The sequence below is a fragment of the Mesoplodon bidens genome, assembly GCF_964165515.1.
Source record: "Mesoplodon bidens genome assembly, chromosome: 1".
Classification (NCBI taxonomy): Eukaryota; Metazoa; Chordata; class Mammalia; order Artiodactyla; family Ziphiidae; genus Mesoplodon; species Mesoplodon bidens.
Window position 1 is genome coordinate 122,819,069 of NC_138176.1, and position 12,298 is coordinate 122,831,366.

Consider the following 12,298-nt stretch of genomic DNA (forward strand, 5'->3'; position numbering starts at 1 on the left):
TTGAAGAAAAATTTAGTTGGAGGAACTGCACTCCCAGATATCAAGGCTTATAAAACTGCACTATGTTAAAAAAGAAAAAAACAGTAGTATTAGTAGAAAGATAGGCAAACAGACCAGCGGAACAGAATGGGATCTAAAAACAGATTCACATACATATGGTCACCTGAATTATGACAAAGACATCACTGCAATATAATGGGAAAATGATAGTCTTTGATCAGTGGTACTAGATCAATTAGTTATCATATGTCAGAAAGGAACCTTGACCCTGCTTCACACCATATACAAAGATCAGTTCAAAATGGATCATAGAACTAAACGTGAAAGGTAAGACAATAAAGATAACAAGCAATTTTTTAATGAACTTGGGGTAGGCACAGAATTCTTATATAACCCACAAAAACACTAACCACAAAGGAAAATATTGATTATTTAAACTCTGTTAAAATGGAAAACTTGGGAATTCCTTAGTGGTCCAGTGGTTAGGACTCCGAGCTTCCACTGCAGGGAGCATGGGTTTGATCCCTGATCAGGGAACTAAGATCCTGCATGTCAGGTGGCAATTTAAAAAAATAAAAATAAAATTTAAAAAAGGGAAACTTGTGTTTATCAAGGACACTTTTTTTTTTTTTTTTTGTGGTACGCGAGCCTCTCACTGTCGTGGCCTCTCCCGTTGCCAAGCACAGGCTCCGGACGTGCAGGCTCAGCGGCCATGGCTCACGGGCCCAGCCGCTCTGCGGCATGTGGGATCTTCCCGGACCGGGGCATGAACCCGTGTCCCCTGCATCGGCAGGTGGACTCTCAACCACTGCGCCACCAGGGAAGCCCTATCAAGGACACTTTAAGAGAATGAAAAGATGGGCCACAAAGTTGGAAAAGATATTTGTCATATATATATCTAACAAAACACTTGTATCTAATATATGTTACTTTCTAGTGGAAAATCACTCTAGTAGAGTGATTTTCCACTAGAAAACCACTCATTACAATAAAGTTTAATGAGCACTAAACAAGGGAAGTTCCAGGGTACTTTGGGAATCAGTAGTCTAATTAATTCCTGGCATGACAAATCCCTTCTAAATCCTATTATGTTTATATGTTAGACAGAGTAGGGCACAGTTTGGATGATCAATGAGCATTCCACATATCCACCTCATGAGAGAAGCAATCTCTAGTTGTTTCTTATTCAGTGGTTGTCATAGCCAGCTACCTTGGCCAAAGAATGGACGAGGACCTGACAAAAGTAGCTGTCTTATGCAGTGGTTGTCATGCCCCTGGTACCCTGAGGGAGAGAAAAAGAGGGAGATGGGGCTGACGATTCAAGTAGGAATATCTAGAAAAAGAGAATTAAAGGAAATCCACCAAAATGCCACTTCAAGATAATTTGATTGGTTAAATAAACTCCTTTTCCAGATAGAAGGAGTTAGGTAATGTTATTTTCTTTTTGTATTTTTATATTTTCTACAGTGGATAATGTGTTGCATTTGCATTTTACAAATTTTCTATAGTTGATACTGTTTTGCATATGTAGGTTTCAAAATTGCAGACCACTTGTACAATGACAGCAACTTGTAGAAAACATAAACTAACCAGTTAAACAGATTTAGGATCTTTCTAACTAGAGGAACCAAAATACTACGTCCTGCTTTTTTTTTTTAATTGTGGTAAATCCGCATAGTATAAAATGTACCATCTTAACCATCTTCAAGTGTACAGTTCAGTGGCATTACATATACATATTCACATTGTTGTGCAACCATCACTACTTTCCAAGTCCAGAACATTTTTCATCTCCCCAAACTGAAACTCCATACCCATTTACTCCCCATTCCCCTTCCCCTAGCCCCTGACACCTGTCATTCTATTTTCTGTCTCTGAATTTTACTAATCTATACCTCATGTAAGTGGTACCTCATACAATATTCATCCTTTTGTGACTGGCTTATTTCATTTAGCATAATGCCTTTAATGTTTATCCACATTATAGCATGTGTCTGAACTTCCTTCCTTTTTAAAGCTGAATAATATTCCATTGTATGTGTCTACTATATTGTGTTTACCCATTCATCCTTCAGTGAACACTTGGGTTGCTTCTACCTCTTGTTTATTGTGAATAATGCTTCTATGAACATGGGTGTACAAATACCTCTTTGAGTTTCTGCTTTCAGGTCTTTTGGATATATACCCAGAAGTGGAATTGCTGGACCATAACATAATTCTATACTTAATTTTTTGAGAAACTGCCATACCATTTTCCACATTCTCACCAACACCTGTTATTTTTGTGTTTTTTTATAATAACCACCATAATGGGTGTGAGACAATATCTCCTTGTAGTTTTGATTTGCATTTCCCTGATGATTAGTGATGCTGAACATCCCTTCATGTGTTTGTTGGCCATTTGTATACCTGCTTTGGAGAAATGTCTGTTCAAGTTCTTCACCCATTATTTTTTTATGTGTGCGTTGAGCTATATAGTTTTTTTAAATACATTCTGGATATAAACCTATTATCAGATATATTATTTGCAAATATTTTCTCCCATTTGGTGGGTTGGCTTTTCATTCTGTTGATTGTGTTATATCCCATTTTTAATTAAATATTTTCATGATGGGTTGGGGTATGAAGGGAACTGTAATTTGTTGTTCCAGGCCAGCAATCTATGCTGGGCCCACTGAAAGAGGGATGGCCTCAGTGTGTGTGACCAAGCATTCAGAGGGCTAGATGTGATACTTATGATTTTTGGTATGAAGGAATATAGCAGAAGTAAGTAAATCTCAGACTAGTCTTTGGCATCTCTCTCTGTCTGACCCCACATCCAAACAGCATGCCAAGCCCTCCCTATTCTTCCTTCTCCAGTATGGCTGCATCTGTCCTTCCTTTCCATTGTTCTACTGCCACCCTCATTCAGACTTTTACAATTCTGCTGTAGATTTCCAAAGAGCTTGCTGTTGTTTAGAATGTCATTGGGAAAAACAGAGACCTTAAACTAAATGTTCCATGTTCCAACAAATTTGAAAAATGCTGGGTTAATAAAACTTAAACACATTTTTCTTGCAGGACTTCTCAGAGCATATACTATGCAAGGAGTATTGCAAATCTCCAAGAAGAGATTTAGTGTGCAGGTATTCCAAGATTATTTAGCTGCTGAACACATTTAGGGAGGTGGGTAGGGAAAGCACTACAAGTTTTGAATAGGACCTAGAAAAATGCTAATATATGGCAATCGCTTCCTAAATGGTCTCTCTGCCTCCAGTCTCATTGTCCCTCAACCTTCTGATCCCATCACAGTTGAATTCATCTACATAAGGTGTCACCCAGAGGTATTTCCTATGGGCTACCAAAAGAAGGACATCAGAGCTTTAGGCCCAACTTATCTTTCTAGACTTTTGCTGACTGTGCCTCACACAGACCTTACACTTCCAACAAACTAGACTGAATGTTCTACCCAGAGTAGGTGCAGCCTTTCCCACCTTTTTATAAAACCCCCCTCATGCCATCCCCTGTCAAAACCTTGCTATCCACTGGGTCTCCTTTTTGACCTTCTCTCCTCTCTCCAGGCAGAGGGAGTCTCTCCTTCATGCATATTCCCCAACACTTTCCATGGTATCAGACCATCATTATCTGTATGTTGCATTATTCCTCCTATTGGATTTTACTTTATTTTGAGGGAAGGAGACTGTGCCTTCTCCATCTTTGAATTATTTGTCTTTCCTAATATTTACTTAGGGTTTATTTCCTCTGTCTTCTAGAAAACTTTTCAAAATCACACAAGTAAAAAAAAAAAAATGAGTACACGCTTGTAAAAATTCAAATACCACCAATATATGTGGAAGAAAAAAATTAAAACCATTCTCTACTCTTACCCTCTCTTTCTAGCTCTTCTGATGGGAAACTTCCATTAATAGTTGACAGTGTATGTTTCAAACCCATATTTACATTTAAATATATATTTAAATACAAATACTTTTTGAATGTAATTTAGTCTATTAGAACACAGATGAGATTATAGTATTCCCACTCTGCTATGACTTGCATTTTTCACTTTACAGTAGGTCTTGGAGATCTTCCTGTGTCATCATGTATAGAACTAATTCATAGTTTTAATGGCTTCACAACATTCCATTTATGGAGGTACTGTACTATATTTAACCATTCCCTTTGGAAATTCAGTTTGGTTATTTTTCCTAATTAAAATTAATGCTGTAATCAACATCCTTGTGCATATATCTAGGTTTATTATATGAGTGATCTGATCTGTAAAATAAGAGTAGAAAGTTGGACAAATGCTAAGAACATATGAAATTTTGATGCTGACAAATTGTCCACTAAAAAAACCAGTACTCATGATAAGCATGTGTTGAATAAATAAATTTCACATTATAATTCTCTAAAGGAATTATCTCTCTGGTCCAGTGCCCAGCACAAGACCACATACAAATAGACAGTCAACATACATTCCTGTTTAGCAACAGTGGTAACCAGTTTTACAAATTCTTATCAGTTGAATACAGGATGGGTAGTAGCTAATGTGAAAGCAATCTAAGGGTCTTAGTTGATTACAAGCTTAACACAAGGCAAGATAAAGCAGCATCTTAAAAACAACAACTCTGGTTACATAAACAGAAGGGTAATTAATTTCCAGATCACAGGATCAAATCATTAATTTAATTCCACAAGCATCCATCCCCTAGACTTGTACAAGTCAGACTACATGTATTTCAATTTGGAGCACTGGTCATAAGACAGTCACTGGCAACCTGGGGTTTACTCAGGGTCATAAAAGCTCTAGTGCCAGTCACATGAGGCAGAGTCAAAAACCTGAGATCTTCAGTCTAGAGAAGAGAAGACTTGGGAGGCCCATGATAGGCATCTTAAACAACTTGAAAGGCTGACATGAGGGAAGAGGAAGCAGACATGCTCTATGAACCAGCACTAATGGGTGGACTTGTCAAGCAGAGAGATTTCAACTCAGTGTAAGCTGACCAGTTTCTAACCACTTAGGTCATTCAACAATGAAATGAGGTGTCTCATGGAGGTAATGAGGTTCCCATCACCGAAGAGCTTACAGAAGAGGGGTGTGGACTTTTAAGGATCTTGCAAAGACTATCCTGAAGAGTAAGGCCTCTCCAGGTGTCCTGTAAGCATGGACAGAAACCAGCTTCCTCAGGGCAAAGGTATGAGCTCTTGCTCTGCTTTCCAATTATTCCAGCACCTCAATCTGTAGTACCCTGAAAAATTCTCTCCTAACATTCTGACTCCTGATGGGAAAAGACTCAGAATGACAGAGTTCAAGGATGAAGGAAGCTCTGAGAAACTGAAGGGAGAGTTACAGAGAAGATAAAACAAATAATACTGATAACAGGCATTGTCTTTGCAAGATTTTCTTATCTCCCTGTTCTCTGCCTCTTCACAGCTTTCATGATCCCTCATAACTCCCTCTTCCACCTTCTCCCAGGACTTTCCTGTCCTAAAGGAAAAGGTCTGATAGTTCACCTTAAGTTAGGGGTGACAAACAGGGTCCATCTCAAGAGCTAATTCCAATCAATTGGTAGTGCCTGCCTAAAGCCCTGAAGTGAGAGAGATTCTGGTGATGCATCTGGATTCAACAGGAAAGAGCACAGCAATTGATTAGTAGTGTCTGCTCTGAACTTAGTGGGGTGAGTAATGGAGCACATGCCATAGAGATGATAAGCTTGCACTAAGATGTCAGTAGTTGCAAATCCCTGGGAAGGAATGAGATATTATTTTTACGAAAGATCTGTGGGAAGAGGGCAATGCTTAAAAAAAAAAGAGAGGGCTTAAATCAGAGGAGATTACAAGCACAGTAACATTTTAGTGGAGGCCACATCTGAGGGCAAAGTAACTCCTGGTACCCCTATAATCCTATCACAGAGGTAGCCTCCAGTTCTGTTCCCTGTTGGGCAGACTCTAAAGGCCAGAGAGAGAAGGTGGACATCAACATCTGCTGCATCAAGTGTTTACAATGTAAGATCCAGGAGTAAGGGTGAATGGATTTTTGCCTAGAGATGACCATGCTCGTTTTTCCCTTCCATCTTCTATTCCAAGACCCAAATCGAGGAACAGAGTGGAGAAATGATTTCCCAAATTCTACACATTTTCCTCCTTCCTTCAGGTCTATGGCTGCTTATCCCCGATCCTATGAGTGTCCTTTCAAGTGTCCCTGTTGCTCCTGGGCCAGACTCAGGTAACTCAACCCACTCCCTGAGCCTCCCACCCACCTCTCAGAGGTCTATTCCAAGTCTTACGGTGATTTCGGTAGTTGCTCGCTCCCGGCCTGCAGCCCACACTTTCCTCCACAACGAAAATGCTTTCATTCTTCTGCCCCCATCACCTTTCAAGTTGTCAGTCCCCAGAGGGCCACAAAGGCGTCTGTTCTCCTCCAGGTGTCTCCTCAGCGTGGACTCAAGACTGCCCCAGGGCATGGGTTGGGGTTGGTGGAGGGTGGGTGATGAGACACTCAGGGCCTCTACATACACCTTTCACTGCATGCTGAGGAAACTGAGGCCCAGAGAGGAAAGGAGGCTCCCTCAAGGTGACACGGAGTCAGTGTTGGAGGTGAGACTGGAACCCAAGTTTCTTTGCATGGTGTCCAGTCTCTTCACCCCATGAGCCTCTGTGTGGCAGCTCAGGCTGGATTACTTGAGTTGGTTTACACTTTATACCTTTAAAAACAAAGCTCCCTGTCCTCTTCCTCCTCTTCCTCTCTCTGCTTCTCTCCTTGTTGTCCCTCTTTCTGGCTCTCCCCCAGTTTTCTCTGTCTCTCATCTCCATCTCTCTTCGTGTTCTCTCCACCTCAGTCTCCTCTCCTCTTCTCTTCTCCTCACCCCTTCCCTTCCCTTTCCTTCCTTCTCTCCCTCCTTCCCTCCTTTTTCTCTCTCTCTCCCCCCGCCTCCCTCCCTCTGAAATGATGGAGGAGGACTGCTTTCTGATACAAGCTATGTGTCCTCCATAGGCTGGGGAGGGAGCATTGAGGAGGGTCAGAGGAAGAAGACTGAGGTACCTGCCCCCACCTTGGTTAACGGGGTCACATTCCTCCAAACTCCATTCTCCAACCCCACAATCTGGGTAGTCTGCCTATTTTCTTTTGAAGGGGTGCAATTTTATTTTCCTTCATTTTTTTCCTTGACTGGATAGAGGAGCAGTCATATCAAGTAAAGGAGGGGTGATTTGCTGCTAATTGAAGTGTTTCCCCCTGTTGAACTTCTGGGGGAGTGAGGAGAGAGGTCACCAAGAGAGAGGGTGGAAGTCACCTGGAAAGGGCGCACTCACTGAAATGCCAATGTTATCTGATGAAGCAGGTCAGTGTGTTCTGCTTCAAATGTGGTTAACAATGAGAGAAGAGTAGGAGTGCGGGTTTTGCAACCAGATACCCGGATAATGTGTAATAAATAAGGAACACAGATAAGATGGCCTTTTATTATTTTTCTAATCTATGCTGTCAGGTTTCACTTATGAAATGGAGGAGAGACAAAGAAGACCTATTTCTCTATGGGGTCCCCAGCATGTCCCCTCAGGTGGGCCTGGAGTACTCCTCCCCCTGAAGATTCACATTTTAAACTAGGCTGGGTCAGTAGGGAGTTGAGAGAGAAACTTCCCCAAACCCACAAGTGTTGGTCTTCTGGAAAGAACACCCGAGGACGAGTTAGGAGATGGCAGTTCCTCTCCCCAGCACAGCTCACCTATTCTGTGTGATCCTGAATAAGCCATTTTACTTTCCAATGTCTGGATTTTCTCATATCTGAACTGAAGGAATTGAACTAGATAAGTGGTTTTCAAGTTACATACCACACATCCCTAGGACTCACTACAAATGTATTTCAGAGCTTCTCCACACAGAAAAATAGTGCCAAATGACAAAGATTGAGACTTCCAGAGAAATCTGCCCATTGCTTTTATTTGTTTAATGCATTAGGGTTTCAGGTAAGATTTAGTTTGAAAAAAAGAGTTCTCCCAAAGTATGAAAATCACTAAAATAGGGAATTCCCTGGCTGTCCAGTGGTTAGGACCCAGCATTTTCACTGCCGAGGGCCCGGGTTCGATCCCTGGTCAGGGAACTAGGATCCCACAAGCTGTGCGACGTGGCCAAAAAAAAAAAAAAAAAAAAAAACCAAATCACTAAAATGAATTATTCTTCTCCTTAGACAAAGGCTGCAGGGAGGTGTCTAGGTCTGGTGTATAAGATTGTCCTCTGAGAGTGAAAAGATAAGCCAGCCCCAAATGGTTCCAAGCAGAATTACACAGTCATGTCAAATACATCAGCCTACTCTCAGACCCACAACACTTAACTCTCACCTGACTGAACATATCCACAGACAGGATGCGCTGGTCAGAAGGAAGATCTATCACATATGGAAGACCTGAAAAAGGATGCTGGTAGTTGCCAAAGAAGCACTGCCCAGGGTGTTTGAGCCCCCAGTTCTAATGATATGTGTACGTGTGTGTGCATGCGTGCATGCATGTCTGTGTGACTAAGAATTCATAAGGCTATCTTTGTCTGATGTTTTTACACTAGGGGTGGCTCAAGTATAGTGCACATGTCACTTCCTCCTGATCCTGTGCCCATGGCAAACATGACTAATCAACTGTTGCTTTCCCACCAAGTCTAAATGTGGCCTTATACTCCTTCTCAACACCCCAGACAGTCCTTAACAATCAGTAAGAGTTTCATGAAATGAAATCTATCTTTCATCCCTGCATTTAAGCATTTGAATCATGTAAGTAATTCCTTTTGTTTAGATCTCTGACTCACCAAGCAATCTTCTGATTGTAACATAGTTTCCCATGGAAGTAACAGATACCAAATGGGCTTTTCAGAAGACAGGAGTGCTAGTCCTCTTGAAAATTATATTTATATATAAGATTTATAATAACCCTTATTAATTCAGTCATTGACAACCTTTTCTCTAAAGCAAATTATCTTTCTTTCAGTATGATGACAAATTAGGTATCTTGATACCTTAAGGTTATGAAGACCAGACCGTGGACTCTGGCAGATCACCAAGATAATGTACTTCAGTGGAGCACTATCTGGACCACCAGTCTTCTCCAGATAACTTACTCATCATCTCTGTACAATATAATAACATGTGTCTTTTTTCCTTTCAAATTTATGTGATGAGTCCTACAGTAACTTCAAACTGAGGATTCTATGACTTAGATATTTGCCATTGCAGAGTGAGTTGAGGTCAGAGAACAGCAGAGTGGTTGTTTAGTATCCGTTAGAATATGTCTGGCCAGCTTGATGGAAAAGGGGTGAGAGTGTGGAATTCTAGAAACAAACCCATTCCCCTCCTGCAGCCCTTGTTTGTCAGACCATGTTCAAACTCTAAATCAAAATTCCTACACACCAGCAGCCACAGGGCATCTGGCCATGAATGTCTTCTTTCCTTGCCTGGTTTCTGAGATCCTCTCAGAGTCATCATTAGAAAATAAGAACTAAATGCTTACCAAGTGAGGCCCTTTCAGAATATACCATAGATTGCCAGACGACCACTTGTCCTTCAATCACAGTTTTCCCACTTGGCTTTGTTTCTTGAGTCAGTTAGTCAGAGAACCACACTAAGGCCAAGGTTGGCTCAGTCTCCAGTGTAAATGAGTTCTGTAGCCATAGCCTGCACCCAAGGGGCTTAAATAAAAGGGTACACAATGTCATTCCTTCTCTTGGAAAACTAACTCAGACTTGGGTCCTGCCTACAGCAGGTCTCATATTTTTGCACAGAAAATAAGCTCCAAAGCATATAAGCTTCCCTTGTGGAAATGCCTAAATGTTCCTGAGATTTATACTCGAACAATGAAACTATCCCATCTGCTATGGGCTGAATTTCCGCCGCCTGCCCCCCGCCCCCTGCCAATTCATATATGTTGAAGTCCTCACCCACAGCACCTCAGAATGTGACTGTATTTGCAGAAAAAGTGTGATTAAGTTAAAAAGAGGCCGTAGGGGTGGGCTCTACTCCAATCTGACTGGTGTCTTTATGAGAAGACGGAATATGGCCATACAGAGAGTCATCAGGATACATGTGCATAGAGGAAAGGCCATGCGAGGGTTCAGGGAGAAGATACCATATGCAAACCAAGGAGAGAAGCCCAGGAGAAATCAAACCTGCCAACAACTTCATTTTGGACTTCTAGCCTCCAGAACTGTTTGAAAATGAATTTCTTTTGTTTAAACTATCTGGTATGTGGTTATAGCAGGCATTAGAAAACTAATATACTATCTGATTCTCTTTAAGGTGGGTTATACCAACCCTACAAAAAGTCTTGGTTCTCCAGGTCCCCAGGTATGACTTTTGATGCTCTGAGCAACACACATCATGCTCAGGTTTGACATTGCTTTTTAGGTCTAGACATAATGGATGGAAAACCTTAAATTTTCTATTCAGCTACCACCATCTTCCATCCTCTCCCCTACGTACATCCCTCTTGGAGGATGATAAGTTGAGAACCCAGCACTTTACAGAAATGACAATTTAGAGTTCATCTACTCATCACACAGTGACCAGGACAAACTGAACTCTGCTCCAAGCAAGGGTCATGCTACTGCCAATGTAGCTTCGTTTGAGTTCTTACAAAGATTTCGTCTCTAAAAAAATCAAATATCTTGAGAAAAGAAGTGAGCATCTGACATACATCAAGGAGATCTATCATCTTGAGATGAAGGTTCTAAATTTTGGAGGGGAGGACTAGAGGAGAGGTTAGAGACCACATCTTGCCCCCTTTGTATCCTTGACTCTCATGCTCTGTGACTAGCATAAAACTTGGCATGAGAAGACAACTTTTTATTTTAGTGCAGCGGGTGAAGGGGAACAACAACTCCAAGGGATTCTGGAGGAATGGTGATGTCTGTTACAAGTGTGGATAGAATGGTTATTTCAATCATGCTGCGTGGTAGCACACCCACAGTGACGTTCTGGAAGTAGAATCCAAATGCTTATTTTGAATGAGGTATCATGTGATTCTTCTTGGAGAAATGTCCTATTAACAGGTTTCAGGTCAGATTTACTCATGCAGCCTAAGTTTGTCTGTAGCATTGTCCATTCACAACACTGAAATCAAAATAATCCTTTAAAACCATGCAAAACTGTGCCACATCTTTGTGCAAAACCCTACACTGGCTCCCCATGTCACTCAGAGTAAAGCCTTCCAGATCCCTCATGATCTTCCTCCTCCTACCTCCTACTTCTCTCCCTGGCTCACTCTGCTCCAGCCATGCTGGCCTGCTTGTCATTCCTCAAGCAAGACTGGCACATTCCCATCTTAGGATCTTTGCACTGGTGGTTCCCTCTTTCCAGAATGCTCTTCTCCCAGACATCTGCTTGGTTAAACTCCCCAACCTCTTTCAAGTCTTTGCTTAAATATCACTATCTCAGTGAGACCCATCCGGAGCACCCACTGCCACTTTCCTGCTTCTCACCCTGATTTACTCTTCCTTTTTTCCCCAGCACCTGTCATCTTTTAATATATTAGATAAATCTACTTATTTACGATGTGCATTGCTTACGCCTGTCCTCTTCCCACATAGAATGTAAGCTCCATGAAGGCAGAGATCTTTTTTTGCTTCAGTGATGTACCCCAGATACCTAGAAGAGTGGCTGGCACATAGTTGATGCTTAACAAACATATTTTTGGTAGAATGGATTTTGTTTTGCACAAGCTAGATGTTGATATTTTCCAAGACTAGGTTAAAATGACTAAACTCAAGTTTTCCCATCAGTGATCAAAAGCACAGTCAGATCTCTCATGGCTTTATTCTTATGCTGTATGGAAATATAGATGAGATGACTGGCTTCTAGGTCTAGATGCCTTGCTGATATTCTAAGATTCTATCAGAACACTACATGATAAACAGTCCCCTAGTGCACTGACGGCACAAATGCACTCATATTATTGGCAATGACCCCAATGTTAATCAAAACCACCAACCAGTTCAATCACACTAGTGAGTTTAGTAAATAGGTTGTTTATTATCATAAAGTCAAAACACACATGGAGTTGACAACATTTTCCACCTTATTATGGTAGATAGTCTGTGGAAACTCTGCCTTATCCACCAAGAAGAACCAGAACTTTTGGAAGTTTTTGACGTCCTTATAGATGCATGGGCCAAAAACTATTTAACACTTAAGTTGGGACATCTGTTGACCACCAGGCTAGTTGGGGACAGACTTCCAGCAGAGATAATATCCTAATTTTCCTGGTTATACCACTCCTTGGTTAATCCCATGGCATCTAATATTCAGAACGAACTGTTATTTTCAAGCAAGTGTTATTGATT